At 44.1% G+C, this 24,752-nt stretch overlaps 1 protein-coding gene across 4 annotated transcripts in view; it reads right to left on the bottom strand.

Moving 5' to 3' along the window:
• The window catches only part of poc1b (POC1 centriolar protein B), a 61,615-nt gene that overhangs the window by 31,997 nt on the left and 4,866 nt on the right, over nucleotides 1-24,752 (bottom strand). The window lies entirely within an intron of this gene.

The following is a 24,752-nucleotide window of genomic DNA, read 5'->3' as shown; positions in this document are numbered from 1 at the left end:
AAGAACAGAGATGCTGTATATGAGTGTGAAGATGAACTCAGCACTCTGACCCACTTCTGCAGGATGAATGAGTGAGCATCTGTCGCCGAATCCCACCAAGAATGAAGATGACTCATCGCCCGGCACCGCTAGGCTCACACAGAAAAAAGGGGCCGAGAGAGGTAATGTAGAGATGGAGAGAGAGAGAGAGAGAGAGAGAGGTGCAACATCACCCCTCTGATCAATCTTATATGATACCCAAGAGCAACATGTTGATATTATTATCAGAGGAAACGATGAATGTGTGGATAGAGCCTCTAAAAAAATCTGAAATCAGCAAAGGATGCGTCTCATTGAGTAAGAAATGCACTGCATGGACAGACATCTCATTCACGACCACAGACCTTAAAGGACCCGTCAGGATCCTTAAAGCTGCACTGACCCACAGAGAATCAGGTGGCCGGAAACATGAAATAAATGCTAATGTTGCTCCGCGTCTGCTGGATTTGTAAGCAGGCCATGCTTTGACAACATATTCACTATATCAACTTTTTAAGTAGACATTATTTCAGTATCGTGTTCCCAGCTTGTTATGCTGCCCTCCAGTGGCAACAAAACACATCTGATCACCTTCAAAGCCTCCACCAGTAAATGACTAAGATCTGAAAAGATCCTCAGGGATGCTATTAAGATAGTCCAAGAACTTCATAGATCATGAAAACAAGACTCTAATCAATATGTTAAACAAGATGGCAAAACAAGAAGAGACAAGAAGGTCGAAATTTTACTACGGACACACATCATCTTCAAAAGCAAGTCTTTTCTTGTCCTTTCACAATGCATTTCTAGTCACTAGTTTGGTGAACAGATGTCCTGAAACCTTCAGAGAAACATGCTTGTATAAACATTTACAATTTACAAATATCAAATATTGCAAAAACGTCAGTTGGGAGATATGGTATCAGCAGTTTTAGATAATGTATAAAGGTCTTCAGTCCTTCGTAGCTTAATGGATAGAACACAGCACTTACACTGATGAGGTTACAGGTGCCCACTCGCGCTAAAAATGGAGGCAGTGCTGACAATAGAGGGCCGTGTTTGAAAGCATCCTTCAAAAAAAGGTCGCTCACTGCTCATTAAATATGGTCGAGCGCTTGCAGTGTCGCTGTGGTAACTTTGTGGAAGGCTTTGTTGGCCGTGAAGTGGATTGTTTTGGAACCACGAGACGACGATTCAACGCTCTCTTCGTTTCTCGCTGGTCTGAAGACGGCTTAAATCTATCCCCTCCGTGAGGAATGAGTCACACTGGAGCACAAGTCGTGATCTGGACCGCTGCCTGTTGAAAAGCCCTCATTATCACAAACAACAACAAACTAATGTTCACGATGAATGGATTACAAACCCCTGAGTAGTTCAATCCAAGACATGATCTGAAGGAAAAGGTCTGAGAGTTTCGCAACGGCTCCACAGAGCAGACCTGCGACAGTGTGCCTCGGTGGCAGTGGTTAGATGGATGCAATCCTTTGGTTTAAATCATAAACACATGGGAGTCAAAGTTAAGATATTAAAAAGAACAACCGCTAACAAAACAACTGCGACTGCACACAGCACAGAGTGCAACTGAAACGAGATCTGAGCTGATGTGCAGGTGGTCTCCTGAATCTGTGATCAGATCTGTGACAGTCAGCTTGGTCGTCCAGCTCGCTTGCCTCCATGACAAAGTGTCTGCCTATGATCTGGTGTCCCTGCGCCCGGTTTTAAGAGGACGCTCCATCCGCTTACATAATAACATCATGCCAAAGATGAGTCATCCTCATGGGACGCAGAGGTTAAGCTTCCTGCAGCTCCCATGAAAAGCAGCAATGCTTTTATTTCGGGATGCGGCAGGAAACATACAGACACCTGATCAGACACACAAAGATGATCCAATCCACAAAGACACACCAACACACTCTGACACAGATGAGCAGCAGCAGCAAACACACATTTAAAAACACACACTTCACTGCTGTGCTGCTTCACTTTGCTTTGTGTGCAAAAGCCAACATGAGAAAACAGCTTCAGTTTCACTGTTACACTACGTATACACACACACACACACACACACACACACACACACACATATATATATATATATATATAAATATATCACTGCGGGCAACGTGATGGAAAAATCCTGCTGCCTCGCAAGGTCACGTGATTTGAGCAGCAGGACTGAGAGTGTGGCCATAACGCACCTCTATCACACCTCTGCTGTTCCTTAAAGTTTCCATCTTGCAACAAAGTTAGTGTTTTCATTCATGACAGTGAGGTTAGGCAGGCAGGCTGTGGCTGAGACAAACAAGCATGTGTGGCTGTGTGCTCTTTGCTATAATGCATGAGAGCAGGAAGCTATTAACATGGCATTACCAGACCAACAAGGGGCAGGAAATTAAATTTGGCTGCCTCTGAGAAGGTTATGTCCCAGCCCTCCCTCATGCTGGATAGTTGATTATTATGGCTTTCCACAGCTCCCGTGCACCTATATACTTCCCCTCAAAGAGTCCATGTTTTCTACGTTTTTAGATGTGTCACTCAGCTTCCAGGGATGGTTGTTTTTCTCTCTTTAAGGAGATAAAATCATTTTTAAGTTTAAGCGTGCTTGACTAACCTGGGCAAGCGTTTGGAAAATGGGTCATATAGCGTGACGAGTAGTACAGCAACCGAGCCCACCGCCAGTAAAACGTATTAACTCTTATTGACAAAGCACTGCACACGTGCTCTTCCCGTGCCACAAGATGACAAATGTGGCTGAAACCATTGGCGACAGACTGAATCTAAGTTGGAGTGTTGGCCATGCGTGGCGTTCACTGCGCTTCAAGTGTCTCCTGTTTCTGCTAACTGCTCTAAAAGTGAGTCTTCAGAAGATTCATTATGAGGCAACTTCACACATACAACGGTGTAATTAACAATGTATAGTTGTGTATTGCAATTCTATCACTCACATTTAACTTTGGAATGCAGGTACGTCAACAACATTGTAAACTCTTGTATCACACGGACATGCTCAACATGTAATACACACCTGAAGAGTGATAAAATTCAGTTATGACTTTACCACTATTACATAGCCCCAGGAAAGGTCCGACACCACGTCTCTCTGACTATTACTTTATTATCACTATATTACCTGAGCTTGTTGATCATTAACGCCAAACACCATCAGGTTCTGTCACAATCTTCTCTGCGCCAAGATAAGAGGACAAAGCAAACACACGCCTACACTCACCGGGATTATGACCATGACAAACAAAGGGCGTCGAAATTTCTACACCAAACAAGGTGTTGATTATACTTCAGATTAAGAGTCAAGGTTACAGCAAGACAAACACAGTTGGTCACCGTCGGTGTTCCTTCGCTATAAGTTAGTTAGGGCCTCGCTATGAACAGACAGAGACGGGTGAAGAGACAGAAAGCAAAGGCAAGGGGGACGATGGAGAAAAATAAGCCTGGCATTCAACAGGAGTGCGGTTGAGGTGGCAGAAACATTTTCTTGACGAGGCTGAATTTCACTCTACAAACACCCACAGAGCAAATACACTCAGTGTCCCCCGCGCACACACACACACACACACACACACACACACACACACCCACCCACACACACACACACACACCTGGAACATCAGCGCACACATGATCACGCCCTCGCAAACACACCTACACACATTTCTAGGCCCTGTCCTGATGCTGTCAACTGTGTTCACCATGCAGTACAGATCCACTGTCCAATGTGTTCATCTACAGCCAGGATCTTTCTATTTGCACACTTCCCTTCACCTGTTGCGCTCGACTGTTGGCCACTGTTGGCTTCTCTTTAGCTCAGTTTTGTTGTATTGTGATGTATTATTAACCTGCGTAATGATTTCAAAAGAGGAAATCCTCTGTCTTCTTGTAACTGCTCCTCAGCGAGGTCAGAGGTCAGGGTCAGCAGCAGAACACTACCCCCTGAAAATAATCAGCGTTTAGCTCAAGGACACTTCTGCGGGACGTCTTGGGGACTTGAGCGTGAAACAGGGCACTCCAAGTTCACCTCTTAGTGGGGAGATTTAATCAATGTTGCACATGTGGATGAGATTTAGGACTGACCTTTCTGCCAGAGAGTGAAGTAACAACCCTACAGAGAGCAAAGCATGACTTCAGGCTCGCACATTTAAGAGAAGTAAATCAAAACCAACAATTTAGGTCATTGAACCAGACACCGGACAACGGGGTTTTTTTCCGCCTTTCCCTCTAACTTTCGGTTCCTTTCTTTCTTTGGCTCCTCTTTTTCCTTTGTCCATCCTATGAGTCAGTCAGCAACTCTGGTTCCTCTTCTTTCATCACTCCTCATGTTTCTCCCTCTTTCTTCTACTACACTTCCTCTTCGTACTTCCACTTTTCTCTCTGTTTCGTGCCGAGAGGCAGTGGCTCCTGAGGTCATCTGACTCCCTGTGTTTGGGGGGATGCCTTATAATAACTGTGTGCTAATCATCCACACAGGACGCCTCTGAGTAAAGAGCCTAGACACAAAAATGGGAAGACAGCGTCTGTGATTAATGTCTGTTGTTTGGTCACTGTCATCGCAACAAAGTTAAACCATATTTAGAAAGTTGCGAAATCCCTGCGAGCTATGATTCATTGCATCGTACTCTAACTTAAGTTTCAGGTTTCATAGAAGCTTCTTGACATCTTAATGGTACCAAAAACATTATATTTCTCATTTCGGGGTGTCAAAGGCACCAGTCTCTTTCAGGATCAGGAAGACAAAGTCTGAGTGGTCTAATTCTACATAAGGCATCAGCCAAAAGTAAAGGACAAACAGAGCAAAAGCACTTTGTACTTAATCAGTCTGAACAGTGTCGGTGTTGACGGTTTGCGCCTGTAGCTTCAGTATAACGTTCTTTTAAATGAGCTTTGAATGGACTGACATCAAAAAGTAGAGGCTCCTGAGACCAGTCTCTTGTTTGAGAGGAAATGAGGCTTTTGCTGGGAAGTTCAGTTACTCATATCCCAACCAGAGGTTTTTCTTCGGTTTCTTTCCCACCAAAGTCTCAAGTGGAGGCGAATCCTTTCACAGCGAGGAAGTGAATGAGCGTCATTGTGGCTTTGCATGGGATTAGCCCATTTTAAAGCCCCTTAGTAAGATTTACCCACATTATTCACATTTTAATGGACATTCCCACCCACACATACACATGCTGGCTAAAAACAAAATCCGTGGCAATGAAATAATGTGGCAGAAGGCTTAATGCAAGGCAAGAAATTTCAAGGTTCACTGACCTCACTCAAGTGTGAATATTGTGCAGATACAATGAGAGAATTCAAACGGTTGAAATGGTGAAAGCACACGTAGGTGTTGTACCAGTGTGACTGAGTGAGCATGAACACAGGAAAAATTATCAGGCAAATGTAAATGCAGATGATCATTCAGGGGAAACAGAAACACGGAGCAAATCAGCCAAAATATGAGAGTGAGGCAGGTGCACGAGCTCTGCATGCTCACACTGATGGAATAACGGACAGCCTTCATACAGACATGATTCCCATTAAGGCAGGGGGCGTTCTGTTTAGTACAACCACGGTGCCAAAAAAGTTGGGATGCTGCGCGAATTGCAAATAAAAATGGAATGCAGCCATTTGCATACAAACTGTTTACGAACAACAGCTTTACAAAGGGTTCCTGAACCCATATCAACACCAACATCCAACCACATACTGCTTACCTAGAGCACGAGCAGCACTAGATGAGTGTAATAGCTGATGTTTTGGCAATTAAACCTGTAGTACAGAACCTTTGCCTCCCCCTTGTGGTGGTAAGAGTAATTTTACAAAGACCGTCTATGTCCTTATAACCACCTGCTGGCCGCTGTAGCCTACTCTGTAGCTACTGTCAGCTCGATTATTGCTGGTTGACATAAAAAGCATCACGACCGGTCTGCCAGCGCAGGAATGTCGCCACAGACCCCAGATTTAAAGACTCTCTGAGAGGTTTACCTGGCGGTGACAGGCTTAATCAGCGTTGAACGACTTGAACAGACGTTCATTCAAATGTAAAAGTCCCGCACTCCAGCTTTAAGTGAAAGCTTTCTTCATCCATCGTGGCTGCAAGTGACATTACTGGGCTTGCTAACTGAAATGTCAACAACGATCCACAGATAACTCTAACACTCTGCTGCCCCTTCCAAAATGCCAACCTGCAGGAAACACTGATAGCGGGTGGCTAAATGAATGAAAAGAAAGGCCAGCTGATTGGGCTAGAGAGGCCCTCAAAGAGGAAGCAGCTAGCACTGCCAACACTGAGTAGCATCACCGGGAGGGAATACTGGAAGTGAGGTGGGGGTTTACTGGGCTGTTTGACTGGCAGTTGGAGCAGTGGGGGGTTGGAGATCATGCTGAGCCTCTGCCCTTCACAGTACAGGCAGGAGGGAGCAGAGAGCTACCCCAGGCCCTGGCAGCCACAGGTGGGCTTTGTGGCCTGTCATCATGGGTCCTGTAGCACCGAGCTGCCTCTCAGCTCTCCATCGGAGAAACAACAAAAAGGCTGATATGTTCCAGCATGTCAACATATTTCCATCTGTATATGTGCTAGTGTGCATCTTCACAGCTGTGCACCTCGTTTGTATGAATGCTCAAAATGATAACCATCCCTCAGAGTGGTGGAAAGTTATCAAGGTTCATTCGTCTTTCTGTAGCACAGGGCCGCACAGTGAAACGCACGTTGTATTCCCCTGCACAAGAAAAACTATTCTTCTTGGTGGAGTTTATTGGCTTCCACATGGGTTCCAAGTTCTACGTTGTCTCCCGCTGTGGACGGAGCCCCAACGCTCACATGATTTTTGACATTTGACATGTGAGCTTTGGCAACACAAGAACTTGTTGACTGCAACATGCTGCTTAGCCGTCCTGTCATCTCATCCTCGGTGTGGAGGGAGAGCAGTTCTCTAATTTCAGCATCACCTAAGCTTAAAAATGTCAAAATGCAGCAGATTCGGTGTCACTTTCCATTGAGAAACTGAGCCATCCTCCTAAAGGCAACTCCATTTTTAGATGCTTGTTATATATAATGTACATATACTGTATATATATATATATATATATATATATATATATATATATATATATATATAGAGTTAATTCTATTTTTTCTTCCATTTTATCGTCTATTTGTTCTTTTTCTACGTCTCTTTCTTTATTCTTGCGACTATCGTTGTCTGTAACAATGTAGTTTCTGCAGCATGGGATCAATAACGTTATATCTCATTTTAAAAAAACAGGTAGCACGACACTCCTGATATTTTGCTTCCTCTCCACATTTTGAGCCTGTGGCAGCGCTGAGGGGTCAGATTAAACCTCGGTTGGAAGAGCTAAAGTAGGCTGACATCCACTCCTAAAACCCGACAGATCAAACAATGGGACGCTTTAGGACTATGATAGATTTCCTGAGAACAGGAAGTACCATGCAGAGAGGTGTGTGTGTGAGTGAGTGTAAGACAGTAATCATGTAAACTGTACTTGACATTGGACACAGTGAAAATACAAACAAGAGAACAAGACCAACACAAACATTTTGGGGTCTGTTAGTTGTTTTAGTATTGTTAATATGTTAATGCCATGGGCACTAAAGTTTTGACGTATTAGGCGCAATGTGACCTAAAATCAACTCCAGCTAAACATTAAAATGTCTGAGATGTCCAACAACATTTCAGGATTTGTTCCTGATTAATTTGTCTGTAGTTTTAAATGAAGTCCTGTCTGCAAACGTGTAAGCCTGCATGCTGAGCTTTACAACTTTGCCAAAAACAAAGAGATTATCAATTTAGAGTTGTGACCAAAGCTGATTAATCCATTTGGCAAAAGCCATGTTCGTCCCATTTCTCTAAGCAGAACATTGTCACCATCCAGACTGGGACTCAGGAAGAGACGAAACAAAAACCTATCAAGACGTGAGAGTCATGCATTAATCTGTCAAAGGTAGAGGCGGCGTTGGGGTTGTGCGGATGATTGTTCGGGTGAGCTCAGAGCCGAGCAGAGCTGGAAGTGGGCGGTGGGGGAGGCTGCTTCTGAGGAAGAAGAATCTACTTTCTGAATTTCTGGAGACATGATCAGATTAGCTGGCAGAGGAGGTGTTTTTATTGGTAACCCCAGTGACATTCCTGCGCTCATCCACCTTCTCTAACATCAAAGCCAGGTTTCTATGTAGGCGTTGAGTCTAAATAGCACTAAGGGATGGTTACATCAGACTCTGTGTGTATTGCTAAAATATCTCATTCATTTCTGCCTGCAAGCCCTGGACAAGACGGTGTCCAGGTTCTCTAGGTTCGCCTGGTTTTGTGCAAATCTCGTCCCTGGCAAGATGACATAATTTGTATGCAAAATTGAGACTAGAGAGTCAAAAAATACCTGTAGAGGAGGAGCAATACAGGAAAGGTTGACTCAACAATCACAAAATAAACTGGAAATTGGCCAACTTGACCACACACGGATGCAAACTATCAGTGGGTGTAGGGATGTTTAACTACATATACATTACATATATGCATACATACACTCACATGCTAAAATTTTACCCCAGTTCTGCATCTAGTCCCTCAAGAAGGCAAAGTCAGCCTGGGAAAGTTCAAGAAGTGAGAGATTTGAAGATCTAGGTGCGTTGGTGTGTTTGTGTTGATGTATTGAATTCATTTGTTATTCTAAGGAGAGATAACTGCATACTCGAGCTTTAAAGAAGACTTTGCAGAGGAGGGGAAAGACTCCAGAGATGGGAGAGGTCCTACCGGGCAACATCTGAGAACCAGAGGAAAAAATTTGAGTTGCAAGGAAAACATTTTAAACAGTGAAGCCCTTCTTGTCATTTTCACTGTACCACCTCCACAAAGGCCAGGCGTAAACATGAAACAAGCCAAACCTTCAAGCCCACTCTGTCCTGAAACAGGTGGATCAACAGGCTGTCAAGTGTTTCCTCCTGGGCACCTCCAAAACACCAAGGCTATTGTGCTTTACAATGAGTGGTAGGAACAGAGGAAATGTGGTTCATCATCAAGGCGGCGCAGTCCTACTGCTGCAGACCACAGACAGTAAGACATTTGGAAGGAGAGCAGTATCAAGAGAGCAACAAAGATGAAGAGAGGAAACAAAGAATAAATGGGCCGTGTACCGTAGGAGCGGCAGCAGCAAGATTACTGGTTTGGGAAACCATACTGGAGCCGGAAGGTCACTCGCTTTTCAGCATTCAGGTGGTCAAAGAACCATAAATAAGACATCAGAAACCCTCAGGATAATTTCATTTGGATGAAGGTTTACAGCTGCTCAAGAAATGTTTGTGATTTACATGCAGGTATCAAAAATAACGTGCTTTACTGTGGCTGCGGCGGTCGATACACCCACCAACCACGGTTTTCCTCACTACAGCACTGACTCCTTCACAAGCAATGCATTGTGATTTTTCAGTTGTTGTCTGCAAGAACGAAAGTCTTCACCTACTCTCACTGTCGGAGGAAGTGAAGAGCCAGTGGATTAACTTGATGGAAACGACCCCACCACAACTGGAAACTCTTCGGCAGACAGTTCTAACGTTATGTGTGCGCCGAGTATTTTACTTCAGACTGCTTTGAGGATCAGTATGGAGCAGGACTCACCTCAGAAGCTCAAGGATGGATGGACACCAACGTTGAACTTAGAAACTGTAAGTTTTGTTATCTTTATGTTGTTTTACTGTTGATTAGCCTGTTGGATTTGGTGTTGGCATATCCCGTGGCTAATGTGGCTAGTAGCGTCTATGAAATTTTGAGTTAACAGTGCGCGCACACACACACACGCACACACACGCTTGCTACATTTCTCTGGGGGGTAGCTTTGGTGTAATGGAGCTTCATTTAATGTAGAGTAACTGGTAGCTTAGCTCACTATACTTTCCCAGTAGCTTTCCTAACACCGGTGCAAAATAAATTCTGTTGCCTAATCCTACCCTTTGTCTAACTCTGAGAATGAATCACATTACATTTAATAACTAACCTACATTATGCGACAGGTTAGTCCTTTCAAAGCTTATGTAGGCCTCAACCTCATTTTCAGTCTTATTTGAAGCCAATAAACACACTGTTTTTTAACCTTTTTTTGTGTAGCCTTACATTGTTAATGGAGTGAAACCAGGTAGAATCATGTTTTGTGTGGAGCATCCCTTCTATTTTTGTGACACCGTGATATAATACCATCATTGTAAAAAAAAAATATAAAAAAAAAAAATGAAAAAAATACTGTGATATAAATTTTAGGTCGTATCATTCACCATATCATCCTTTGTTGATCCCACGCCGCAGAAATTCAGTTATAACAGACAGCAAGAATAAAAAGGAGACACAGAAAGAGACCCAAATAGAGAATAAAAAAGGATATAATTGAACTATATATGTACATTATGCACAAAAAGAGTTTAAAAATGATATTCCCATAAGAAGAATGGCTCAATCTCACAATGGACAATTTTGTATTGCACATGAGTAAGATATGGATAATGAAATACAGTGGGTTTGTACTATTGCAGGGCAGAAAATATGTAACACAGTAAAAAAAAATGCAGAAGTATATGTAGTAAAAAATCTGTAGGATAGTTCCACAGATGTAATAATTATTAGCAAATGTTAACATAAATAACAGAGCAGTGTGAAAAGAGGTGCACTTCCTGGAGAGAACTCATTTCTTGCACTTGTTACCCCTTAAATAAGGTTTTTTGTTCACACTCCTTAGGACAAACACTGCTGCCAAAAAACGGATGCCTTTATGTAAGTAATTCAACACAACCGTACATGGCAATTTCATAAGTACAAAAACGTGAAGCACATCTGCTGAACTCTTCACTGAATGGGAAGTCGACGTCTACCGCACGCTGCTCGTCGCAGACAATCTGGCGAAGCAGTCGACACACTTCGACGGTTTTGATGAGAACATACAGTTTGACACCTCAAGGGAGAAATTTGCAGTAACTGGATTCCTGATACCTAATCTAAGAGATAGATGGTGAATTCAGGGGCATCAATGTGCCACTTGTTGCCCAGGCCTCTTGTCGATTGCCCTCACATGAGCCATTCAAAACACAGCTCCTGTTGTGTGAAACAAGATTACTGGATGTTCCTTGACAAGGCCCATGGCTGTCAGTTCAGGCCGAGGCCTTTGAAGCTGTGCAAGTGATTCATGAGAGCAGCAAAGGGACTTTCTAAGAATAACTAACTGAAGAGAGGGAGAGAAATGGGTGACTTCCTTTCATTAGGCTCACTTAAGTGTTCAAATATAGCTGGTCACAAGGGGACTCGCAGCACAAAGGTGGCATGTGGACGTACTCACAAAGAGAACGGTGGTGGGTCAGAGGGAGGACATTTATGCTGAGCTTGCTCCATTTCTAAAGTTTATATCTACACAGCGGGCTCTTTTTAAAACAGCATTGTGTCACAGCTTATTCATGGAGCAGTTTAATGTTAATGATGTGAATATGACGGAAACCATTTGAGATACACATCGAGAAGCTCTGTTACCCAGAATTAATCTTTAGTTTTACATCATTGCTGTAAAGATGCACAAAAAGCCATGTTACGCCATGTGTTGAAATCCAAAACCATCTTAATTTGACAGTAACTTGTCACAAATAAAAATGGAATTTGAGCTTCTGGTTATATGAACATTAATATTCTCCATCCTGACCTGCTCAAGATGAATGGTGGGTGTATTACACTTGTTTTTACATAAGTTGGACGTGCTAGCATAACTTAACTCTGTCCAAAAAGAACATTTCTTAATAAGTACTGGTTCTTCTAAATTTTCCAGCTTCTCAATGGCCAACTGTTGCAATAAAGCCCTTCTGTTTCTGGTGAATTAAATACCACCCAAATGAGACAAAAGTGCATTCATTCCTCAAAGTGAAAACGACAAACTGAGAGCTGACAATTAAAAGCATCTTTTAATAATCTTTAAAATTTTCCCCATCAATATGACAGCCATGTCTGAACTGTAGTAACCTAAGCAGCATGCAGCCAACCACAACACAGACCATTCACAAGTCGTACCGCTCTTCAGAACGGCAGTTACATAACGCTGTGCAGCTTGACAGAGTTAATACTTAAACAACTGTGTCAGAGCCAGGGACAATAAACATGGGCGGAAAAATGGTCACAAGGATACAGAGAAACATACATACCACGAAGAAGCAAAAGAAAATTTTAAGAACTTAAAAATATTTAGCAATGAGGGCGTCTATTCGAGAAGGAAATATGTTGCCATATGGAGGGTTTAGGTGTATGTAGGGCAGCAGGAGGTTAATCTTTCCATGTAATCTTGACACATATCCAACCTTACGCATGACTCATATCCTTTTATCTCGGAGAAAGCCAACCTGGAGATTACTGGACAGGTAAACAACTCCGAGGGAGGGAAAGGGTGACAGAGAAGATGGACAAACAGCAGACGTGGTGACTGAAACGGTCATGGAAAATCCTGTATTTTAAAGATCATCGGCTGCAGATACTCACATGGAAGGTAGAGGATAGTGGTACGAAAAGAGAGCACAATAACATCAGACATGCCCTGAATATGCACAGTCAATAAAGAATGAGCGCAAAATGCAATAAGGCCAGCCACAGCCTCCCACAAATATTAAACATACCATTTCAGAGGCAGTGGCTCTCATAGGAAATTGCCAAAACAGGAGGGTGTCCATAAGGGAGATTAGATTGAGCTGCATTGCCGCACAAATGCCTGCAAATCAGCTTTCGCACTTACACTAATACCAAAAGGACTGCAAAGCACCTGTGGGAAACTCATTCGCCATTCAGAATAACCCCACTGCCAATTGCTAATTGTCACACTGTAAGACAATGCAAGCTCAAGGCTAGCCCTGATCCCCCTCTCAGACTATGCTAGCGACCTAACCTTTCCCATGTTCCCACACATACCGGGCTCACAGCCACCACAAACCACTTAAGCCTCTTTAAACAAGAACATTACATCTGAACGTTGACAAACAATCAAACAAAAAACAATAATAATGCAACACAAAGCAATTAGTCCTCTGAATCTAACAATATGAAATTTTGTATGGAGGGCATAATCACAGATTCTGGCGTAAAAACTGCATTTCTTTGCTGGCTAAGTCTGATCACAAAAAAGACCTTCTCAAAAGATCAAAAAGGTATCAGAAAAGTCCAGAAACAAAGAGCCAAACAGTCTTAAGCTGCATGCACAGTGGCTCCTGTGTGAAAACCCTCAACAATTTCATATAAGAACAAAGACGCTGTACGGAAAGCTGACCCACATGCTGTAAATTCAAGGGTTTAAATAAGAGGGTCAATGAGATGGGCACGGGTAGCTGGTTAATGTAAGGCTGTGCTCATGAGCGACTGTAGAGTCTACCCAGGGAAGTGTGCTTGCGTGTATCTGACTGGCCAAGATGCAGCCAGATGTTCTTGGACTGCATTACGGCAAAAGTCAAGTTAGGATCGTCATTGTTGGACAATGTGTTCTTTTTGCTGGAGTCCTCTGCAGCAGCAACCCGCTCGTGCCAACGCAGTGGTCTCAACAAACTGAATGAGGATTTAGCGTGTTTGTAATTTACAATATGGGACGCTGTAATGAGGTCCCAGATCCTGGAAGACCTTTCTGGAGTCCTGGAGGTTTTACCATGCAATCAAACTCTGTTCCTTTAAATAGCACCATAAAATCAAATCATCCCTCTAAATCACAACCCTTGCCCTTTCCAAACTCCGATTCCTCTCAGAAAATGACTCTCTAGTTCAGTCGTTGCCATTTTCTTCCCAACACTGGTTCATTCTGTCGCCTCTACATTATTTTCAGAGCACCCCTGATTGCAGCACTTCTTTGTGTAGTGACTTTATATGGTGGCTGATCAAAGAATATATGACTTTTTGTGATTAGATAGCAGTGGGAACAAAGGAAATACGTGCATGCAAGGGACTTAAGACTGTAGCAGAGGTTGATGATTAGCCTCAGAGACTGCCCTTGAACTAAAAACTAGTCCTATTTATTGCTGCAGTAGAAGCACGTCCCATTGTGATGCTGCATATGTGAAACGGAAATGGAAGACAAACACAAAAGAGAAAACGAAGTTAAAAGGTAAGTCATGAGCAGATAGAGTCAGGAGATATAAAGAGAGTGGATTAGATTTGGAAAAGAAAGAGGAAGAGAGCGGATACTTAAAAAAATAAAAGCCCATTAAAGGCATCCATCAGTGCAGCTGTGGTCTGAGGTGGGGGATCCAGTTATCCCTCTCTGGGGAGCAGAGAGATGAATGACTTCCTAACAGGTGGACTATGAGCTTAACAGGAGGGGGGTAGCAGCGAGAGGAGGTGGGTTTTAACCTGGAACCGAGGCAGCGTTGGGTTACAACTGCACCTCCGGAGAGAAACCGTGACCCCGCGGCTTTCTCAACTCACAGGAAATGGATTTGTTTTCCTGGCCCTTTCTCAATAATCCTCCCTTCACAGACACACGCATGGCTGTACGAGGATTTACACATACACAGTGACGCGTGTGCAAAGAAGGCAAGTGTGCAGATACTTCTGGAGTCAGACTGAAATGCATGTTCTTGATTAGAAAATATGGATTTAGGGGTTTCAGATACCTCGCCCTGGCAGTTTAATCTACAGAAGAGCCAGTGGTGCTACCTACAGCAAACAAATGAGACAGACAATTGTTCTCAACCCAGCAGTCAGCTAAAAAAACGTACTAAAGTGCACTGAAAGTATAGCTCTGTTTCAGCTAACCTTCAGCCAATCACTCAAGGTCTGCAGCTAGATGCCTCTCAATGGGTAGAGAAACAAAACAAACATAAAAAAATGAAAATCAATAACTTGTTTTTCCTGCGAGCCTGGATGAGCTGTACAGAAATAAGCCTGGCCGCCAACAGAGCCATGAGGCGTCTGATCTGCCTACGCGGTTCACCGGGCCACATCCTCTCTGCCTCCACTCAGGGAGAAAATAGCATCAGCAGCAACACTGCCAGATATTAAGGTAGCCTGTTATTTCCACACACATACACACTGCAGCTTCCTTTACATTGGTGCAGCTGCATTTGCCCGCAACAGTTCGACAAACTTAAAAAATATAATAGTGTGGCCTTAATGTTCAGCAGTAGCCAGACAATCTACAACTGTACATTAATCTTAGTATCTACCTAAATAAAGATCATTTCTAAATAAAGCAACTACGGAAATGCCACTGAACCTCTGACACATCTGATGCTGGGGTGCAAACATCGGGAAAAGCAATCAGAGATGCAAATCAGGAGAGAACAGCAGGAATGCAAAACATCTTTTAGTTTCATGCTGCCCTAATGGCAAATACAGAAATCCCAGAACATGACGCAAGACGCTTCCTTTTTTGGCACATATGATGAGGTGGTAGTTAGCAAAGCCAAAGTCAACACAAAAAGGGCGTTTTTTAACAGACGAGTACATCTCGGTTCAAGTCATCAGCGTTTCTTACATTTTCTGAGACTGCGGTGGGTGGACGTGCTGCTCCAAACAAAAAAATGTAGAAGATTTTAAAGTTAAATGCATCAATCTGGGTCACTTGGACAGCAAAATTAAGAGACGAGATCTATGAAGAACACTGTCCTCTAGTAAATAATCTAATTAGAAACACGTTGGTTGTACAGATATGAAAGGTTAGCCTGGGAAACAGATGAATCTGCGAGCTCCGGCAAATGCATCTGGTAACCCTCCCTTTCAGACAGATTTCCATTCGTCCTGGTGCAATCACAACCATTTATCTAATATGATGCGAAACAACCAAGATGGCTGCAAGAGGAAGGCTGGGCAGCAGAGAGGCAGCCGGGAGAAACGGTGTGTAGAGCCACAACGTCTTCACACCTAGATTGATGAATTAAGGGTTTACTTTGACCAAACCAGAGCTGGTGATTGTTGGAACAGTGGAAGGACTAACAAGGAACGTTTTGGTGAGTTGTATTTTGTTTCAGGTGAGTTTGAATGAGGTGTTTTTTTCTGATGATCTGTACAGTAAAAGTAATGTTTCTGTCAGTGGAGTCCGGTGGCTTTGAGGAGACCAAAATATCAGCTGTTTCTGGTTAAACAAAACATCTTACTCATTCACAAAAAGGTCCATCTCTGCAGGGATCCTTCCCACAATGCTGTCATAATCTGAGCCTGTCAGTGACAAAAACAAGCGCTTTTCGAGGACGTAGCTTGACGAGTGCAGCTGAGGTCAAGTCAGCCAGTGAAAACATGAACTGATCACAAGAGGAAGGCAGAGAACGATGAACGTTTCGAGTCGTCGTTGTTTTCCTTTCTCTCGCCACGATCCTAAGGGCACGATGATGACAACGTAATCAAATCTCGTGTCTACTCTTATCCTAGTTCTATTTTCGTCTCTTGTTCCAGCCTCCACCCATTTCTCCGGGCAGGGGCAACGGGAAGCGGGGAAGAAAACACAACACATCATCATTTGCCTTTCAGGTGTCCCTGCTACCTGTAATAGACCCGCCTGGCTATTTTTAGCCTCCTACACCGACCGACTGTCAGCATGTTCCCAGCTGAGGCCCCTGAGGATACAAGCTGTACCCTTGAGAGAGCGCATTCAGAGGGTTGGTCGGATGTGGAGGGATGGCGGAGGTGACATGGAAGGAGGGAAGCCCTTAGAGTAACGGGCGGGAGGTAAACAGCTCAGAAATAATCATGTCACAGTGAGAAAAACTGTGGTGAACATAGAACTGTATGATAGAAGGTTTATTACGGACAACACATGAATTCACCCATCACGTGAATTTTACACCCAATCAACCATGAAGTATTTCAGTACAACTGGATACAAATCAGTAATTCACTGATTCTGACATCTGCAGTTGAGGCCTAATTGTTGGTATTTCACTTTAAAAAGCCATCCCCTTGAAACAGATCCCGATCCAGATCCCACCAGGGCCAGACCGTCATCCAGTCACATGCCTCCACGTGTCTCACCTTCGTTCTAAATATTCTACACATTCAGAACAAAGGACGTCTTCAGGGACTCCAGTGTCCTTCAACACTGTAAAATACAGTACTTATATTAGACTTACGTTAGAAAAATGTTTCCCTGTCAGTATTCCCCAGTCCAAGATGACGTTTTCTCATTATTTATTCTGTCCAACCAACATTACAAAAATCCAAAGCTATTCCTCTTACACTTATATAAATCAGAAAAGAAGCAAATAATCCGTGTTTGAGAAGCTGGGACCAGTAAATGTTTCGCATTTTTGCCTGACAAATGACTTTAACTGTTAATAAAATGACGACTAATTAGTCAATTGACAAATCAAGCAATCATTTCAGCACTATTTTAGAAACTTCAGGATTGTTGTGGTTTATTTGTGCTTTTCTAGAGAGGAATAAATAGTAATATAAAGTCTGGTTTGGCAGCATATTTAACATAAAACAGAAGAGCAACCAACAACACAAGGGTAGAAAAAAACAGTGTGGCCTTCAGGTAAGCACTTCCTATAAGCGAGCGATGCATAACGTTGAGATAGAAGAGTTATAAGAGGAGAGAAAGAGGAGAGACAAGAAAGGTGAGAGAGGTGAGGAGGGGAAGGACGGATGGGAATCCGAAGAGAGAATCCTCCTGCATTAGTAATAAGGCTTGCCCTCTTCTTGTATTTTTGATGAGGAAGATCAAGTTTTTGAACACTTGCATGCCAGCGCCACGGAGACTGGAGCCACCACAGGGAGCCTCGCAGCAGAACAGAGCGTTATGGGATGTGCGTGGTTTCCCGAGACGGGTTTCCGCTTTGACTCGGCTGTCACCGCGGCCATCGACTGGTCAGGAGGCGTTGTGTAATATTCCGGTTACACAAGGTGTTATCAAATCCTTACGGCTGCATTATGCCGGCCCCGCACAAAGGATAACTGGGCAGATTTTGGGTTGGATCCCCTACTCCCGACAATCGCAGGGGCGTTACCGATTCAGGCTGGTCTGCACAGACTAAATGCAAAATGATGGTGTGGTGTGAAGGGTTACAGACATGATCTCAGCGTTAAACCCTGGATCAGAGTCTCCCTGATTTTGCATCTTGAAATCCCGTAGCGGGAAAGAGACAATAGCCAATGAGAGCGAGCTGGCCAGGAAGAGTCGCCAGCCCACGGCTCGTCTTCTCAGCCATGACTTCATCCAGCTTTGTCTTTTTTGTTTTTCTTTATGTGAAAACAACAATTCTGTCACACGTCCAGCAGAGACAGAGCGACACGAGCATCCCATTGGAGCTGTGCTCAGCGCACTGCAACTTAAACAAATCACCAGTTCACACATGGGCTGCAAATCCCACAAAGCTACCAAATACAGAGACGTGCTGCAAGTGTGATGACCCCGGCTTGTCGCTTGTTGTTTTTCATTCATTAGCTATTCAACATTACATTAGCACAACATTTCATAATGAATTGGGTGTATTTTGCCAGATTGCAGAGCACTGAGCTCCACCGTAGTGTCCAGCACGAAGCCTGATCCTCTCGCATTACATGAGGCAGTTAAATTTGATGCCATTGTCCAAAAATCACTCCAAGCAAGTTTAAATCTCATTGCAAACGCCACATCACGTGTTCTGCATGTGAGAGTCAGTGTGGTTCTCACAGTATATGAGAGCATAAAGTATGAATGAACGTGTTTGAATGGCTTTCACTCAGCGTGCACAAGCGCGTTTGCCTGAGTGTAACGGCGTATGCTTGCGTGTGGGCATGTGTGTGAGTGTGAGGGTGTTATGCAGCCTCTGGGAGTCTTGTCCTGGTGGAAAGTGAACCCCCCTCCCCCTCTGAGCTGTTACTATCTTTAGCTCGTTTCCGTCGTGTCTTGTCACTCGTGTTCTCCTCTACAGCACTTAAATCTGGTATCTAAACCTCCGGGCCATCCAATATCCTGTACTTCCCCTGCACAGGAAGCTGGAGAGGAGTGGGGGTGGGGTCATGTGCTTAAATGCAGCCAAGTACACACTGCAATTACACAAACATGCACGGCCTTTTGCATTCATGGATGCACATGAATAGAGTCAATGAAAATGATGGCAGAACGCAGAAAATTTACTCCACACACTCACACGTGATACGGATTATACACTCATTCACACACGATGGAGGGCCATACAAGTACAAAATAGACACACACACACACACACACACACACACACACACACACACACACACACACACACACACAGAGGTCTGTGACAGGACGTCTGTCGGCAGAGGACACCTTGTCTGGTCAAACTGGCGTCACAGCTAACGTCTGCAGGGACATGAGAGATGGCGCAAGTAACCAAATCTAACCTTCTGCTATCTAATCACCTCTTAAAAGCACACAAGCACGTACACACACACACACGAATACACACACACACATTTGCACTGATAAAGCTTTGAGGACCGTTAATCAGAGGCATTATTGAAAACCTTCCTCAACACTATACAGTTAACATTAATTATCCAATCATGTGTTCACAAAGTGGTGAACCTGGCTCGTGAACGTCTGAGCCTTTCCAATCAATCATGATACTGTCACCTGTTACCAATGAGCCTGTTTACCTGTGGAATGATCCAAACAGGTGTTTTTGGAGCGTTCCACATCTTTCCCAGTCTTGGAAACATGTCGCTGCATCAGATTCACAATAAACAGATATTTGCAAAAACTTCCAGTTGAGTAGACGTCAAAAACAAACTATGACATTCTGTTTTATTTATGTTGTGCACAGCGTCCCAACTTTTTTGGAATTGGGTTGTAGATGCTTAACTTCAGTCTGATTCCTAACACACACACACAGTTTTCTAACACTGCTGTCTTTCTTGGCCTCATTTCACGCTTGCCATCCTTCATGTGTTTCACAGCTGACTTGATATCTGTTCAGTGTAACGGGTTTGACACTCTCCATGTCGATGCCTGCTCCCTGCTGCCTCTCAACCAGAGGACAGACTCCAGCAGCCGAGACGCTGGACTACATATTTAGAGACGCACAGCAACGCAATTCAACAATGGTGTACCTGCTTATACTAACAAAGAAATATAGTGCACAGAAAACTGCTTTCACTGAGGATGCATTTATAACACAGTTCAACTTATTTCTGAAACTCAGAAAAATTTGAGATCATGAAAGCACGACTTCCCAAAATGAACATCAGTAAAATCAGATTTTATGTTATTCAGTCTGGCTTTCTGCCCCCAACACTCCATAAATTTAGTGACATTTAGATCAAAAAGTGGTAGCTATCCAGAGGCAAGTGGACAAGCATAGCTGGCAGATGGTGCTCTTGGAGGCCTTTCATTAAAATGAACCGCAGTTTGCTCTGATACAATCTGGAAGGCCCCTCAGTGACCTCTGAAACCGAATTTGGGACCAGTGTCAGAAAGGCTTGAATGACATGCAGCCAGCGTGAGGGAAAAAAAAATGGATAGTCTCACATTACCACCGTCAGAAAATATAAAATGTGATGTTTATGCTAGTAGAGTTATCTGTTATCCAGGGTAGAGTCCAAGGGGAGGTTATGAAAGGCTTCAGAGCTCAAGGACACGCACACAGCAGCTCTGGCTGTTGGCTGAGGATGGATGAGATCACTTTATGGATACTGGTGTGTCTCTCAAAGCTCTGTAATGTCAATGGAGAGTGAGGTCAGCACCTTGGGCCTCTGTCAGCTCTGTAATGATGCAGTGTTTGCTGATAACAGTCCATTCAGAAGCACTGAGCCCTGCTAGTGCCGCTAGCTCACCGCTGAGCTTTAATGGCTAATGCACAGCGAGAGAGAAAGGGAGGAAGGGGACAAAGGCACAGCTGATGCCACATCAGGGTCATCATGTCATTATTGACATCACTTTCCTGTCTGCATACACTTCCTGAAGTCAGCCATGCAGAATTGTATTATGTGCGCACTTTTACGCACAGACAACTTCACCAGTTAAACAGCATGAAAACACCCCACAGGCCTCATGTACAGTGTTTGCTTTGACAGTAACCTCATGCATGGTCGTGCACACACGGCTCAAAGACTAAAGACTAAACACTTCGATTACTTTGTTTGGTTATTATTGATATTATTAGCTGATTTGTTTCAGGATGTTGCTTTGAAAATCAGTGTCTCAACCAAATAAGGACATTTAAAGACATGTGCAACATTGCAACTTAAAGTTTCGTGCCACTGAGGTCAAAATAAAATGCAAAAGGAAAAGAACGCATGAGTGATAAGAGGAGATAGACCTAAATTAAGGACATGAAGGTCACCAATGGAAGCAGGAACTGTGAGTGCAGGAACCTCCCCATCCAGCCACCCACGCACCCACCTCAGGCCATTTGCATCTCCCATCCCTTCCCTCTCTCTGTTTCCGCCTACGCTCGAACCAATTAGGGTGATGGGGGGGAAACACGGATGCAGGGCGGAAGGGAAAACACTCCGAGGACATCAACAACAGTGGAAGGAGGAGGGAAGGACAAGGGAATGACCAGAGGGGAAGAGGTGAGGAGAGGAGAGGAGAGGAGAGGACAGGAGAGGAGAGAAGAGGAGAGGAGAGGAGAGGAGAGGAGAGGAGAGGAGAGTTCCTCAGTGATGGAAATCAGAGCTGACAGGACGAGTAGCACTGGGGGCTCCCTGCTTTGAACCGTCCTAAACAAGAATGACTCTCTCTCACTCTCTCTCTCTCTCTCTCTCTCTCACACACACACACACACACACACACACACTCACTCCAATACTCAGTGACTCATGTACACACACAAACAGACCCAAAGTGCACACAAACACACACTCAAACATGCAACTTGCCAAATTCGCACATCCGCTGACACGTGCGCACGCAACATGAACACACATGCAGGATCATTCATTCACGTGCATGCGGACATACGTGCTACCTGTATGCACAGAGGCTACGACAGGATGCAGGAGGCAGAAGAAGGATGGATGTGCATTTAATGCATTCAGCTGGTGCGCTAACCACGACAGAGCATGTACGGGTGCAGCATTCATCGCGCCATTTGTGGCAAGGATAGAACTGATGTACATGTATTAAACGAGTGTGACACCGGAGTGCAGTTAGTTAGTCAGTGAGTTAAACATGCAGGCAGAACTCCAGTTAGTCTATTATTAGAGCTGCGGCTGCTGCGGCGGCGGCTGCTGCTCCCTGGTTGGGGCCCCCGGGGGCCAGAGCACAGGCACGTGGATTCATGCTCTCTCCCCATCTCTCTGATCGCTTTTCCTCCCCATCTCTCTCTCTCTCTCTGATCTCTCACGGGCCTTTCCATTCAGGCACGCTTGGGCAATTCACACAGGGAGAAAAGAGGAGCTCCTTCAGGAACGCAGAGACGGAAGAGGAGAAAAGGAGGAGGAGGAGGAGGAGGAGGAGGAGGAAGGCACGGAGAGGACAACAGAAGGAAGGGGACAAATCTGAGAGGGACCCTGCTGTTGGCCGCACAGCAGCTTTAGGTCAAACACTCTTGAAAACTAAGGTGCACCAGAAGGTTTATGCTCACATTTCGTGGTCATCTGCACGTTTCTCAGCGTCTACTGTGTCTCAGTCTCAGATGGCAACGACCTGAAACTGCAGTATTCAATGCCGAGTATCTACTGAGGTTTTTTCCCCCAGTTAAGTTCATTTTTTATGGGGGGTTCCTTATCCGAATTAAGGATCTAAGGCCACAGGGTTTTTAGTTTGTCACTTCCTGTATGCTTTTGCATGTGTCCATGCATTAAAATACACATTCTGACTGACTTCTACATTTGCCAGTTTACCAGAAATGATCTGTGGGGGCAAACCAGTCCATCTGATAGCAGGTTAAAACCAGCCCTCTGCGCATTCATCTGCACAGCTCCATGTTAACATCAGAACATTTCCAGGCAGGAATGGCTGTTCTGCACTTGTGTGTTTACTGGAGTCTTGAACCAAAACCACTTATCTGACTTGGCCATCCTGACTCTAAATGACTTCCACTTGGCTTGGTCCATTCATGTCTTTCCTCCCACACAGCAGCCAACGGCAGGGAAGGAGACACTAAGACAAGTAGGGCAGCACGCTAAAGAAAAACTTCGACCGCTGCGATGGAAGCTGTAATTCACGCAGACCAAGTTTCTTTTTCAGGGATTGAAAAGGGGATAACGAGATCATTAAAACAAATACTTCTGGTCGCTCAGTCGAAGTATAAAGTCACTTTTTTTAAACAGTGTCCATGTAATGAAACGAGTAAACAGAAACAGCATCTTTCCATATCAGCCTCTCAGCTGTGCAAAGGACTCAGAAGCCCTTCACGCTGCTCGAGCGTTCGTCTGCAGCTTCGAAGAGGTCACAGCCCTAAAGGAAAATCATGTGCACCATTTCACTCCAGAAACGACATCCAGATCCAAAAAGAAAACTCACATTGCCCTGCTCATGAACACACACAAACAAACACATTTTCACGATCTAAATCTAAACATTACCATGAATCATGAAATGCCTTTTCCAGTATTTAATCTGTGATGATACACGGATTTCAAAGCATGCTGGGGTAGTTTTGTAAACACGTGACTGAATTTCACTTGCAGTATTTGTTATGCAATTGCTTTATGATTCACTCTTACTTTCACTAACTCATGATGGCTGGGTGGGTAGAGGCCAAACATTTGAGCTTTTTGTCTCTATTTTGTGGTCCACAGTCTTTTCAGCATCAGTGTCCTGTGGTTCTTTTTTACAGCAGCAGGGGGCAGTAATTACCTGCACAGTCCCTGAAAACACTGTCGTCTCTGCTGTAGTTTGCATCAACCATGAGCACATTCATGATGCAGTCCTCTGTGGTCTTTAACACAGCAGTGGCTAAAATATTGCGCCTTGCAACCCTACATCTAAACGAGTAATCCTCACACACGTTGTTTTCCGGACACTCGTTAAACCCATACATTAAGACGACCTGCATGAATCTTGCTACCTATTTATCCAAGATCAGTCCTCGTGGACTAAGCGGATAGCACTAATTCACACATAGGATTTTACCTTGCAAAATAATGTGAACCTGCTACTCAAGTTCAAGGCCGGGTCAGTGCCCTGCCACCCCAGACAGGCCCTCAAACAATAAAAACCACAGAGAGAAATGGTCTGGAAAACAACATATATGTTCCCCTGCTGCTCTGAGAGCCGCTCAGTGGCCAGCTGTGGTCATATCTGGCAATACTGACAAAATCCAAACTCACATTGGTCATTTCAAAGGCTAACAAATTATGCTTTTACACAGTTACGACAGAAAACAAACTGGAAATAGATACGTGAGGCTTATTCAAGGAGAAACGCTGAGCACGGATGTTTCAACTCGACCCGTGAATCGCACTCTTATGTAACTGTAATGCAGCTTTCAAGATGGGGGAAACTTTACTTCAGCTAACTTAACCAGTATTTTATCAATGTAATCGGTGAACTGAAGCTGTGCTCTGCAGCTCTGATGTGAGCATGTGCAGAATCGGATGATAAGAGTGACAGTTTGTCTCGGAATTATGCCGAATTAAGCAATTTTAATAATAAATGCAAATTAAAGAGCAAAGACAGACAGCGGAGGGTCGCTGTCTGCTGTCAACACTGCATGTGATAAGTGAATGGGACGTTGTCCTCTGAGGCAGATGTCAGCCAAACTACCAAACTACAGACTGGTCTGCACTGCCACCTGGTGGTCACGGGAACAACACCCGGACACAAACTTCTCATTTCAGCCTTTACAAACGAGCAGTGGAAGTCTTTTGATATGGAGCATATTCTCTATTTTAGGTTAA

This window comes from Chaetodon auriga, chromosome 6, assembly GCF_051107435.1.
Source record: "Chaetodon auriga isolate fChaAug3 chromosome 6, fChaAug3.hap1, whole genome shotgun sequence".
Taxonomy (NCBI): Eukaryota; Metazoa; Chordata; class Actinopteri; order Chaetodontiformes; family Chaetodontidae; genus Chaetodon; species Chaetodon auriga.
The sequence above is the reverse complement of the archived record's forward strand: the minus strand, read 5'-3'. Positions and strand labels throughout refer to the sequence as shown.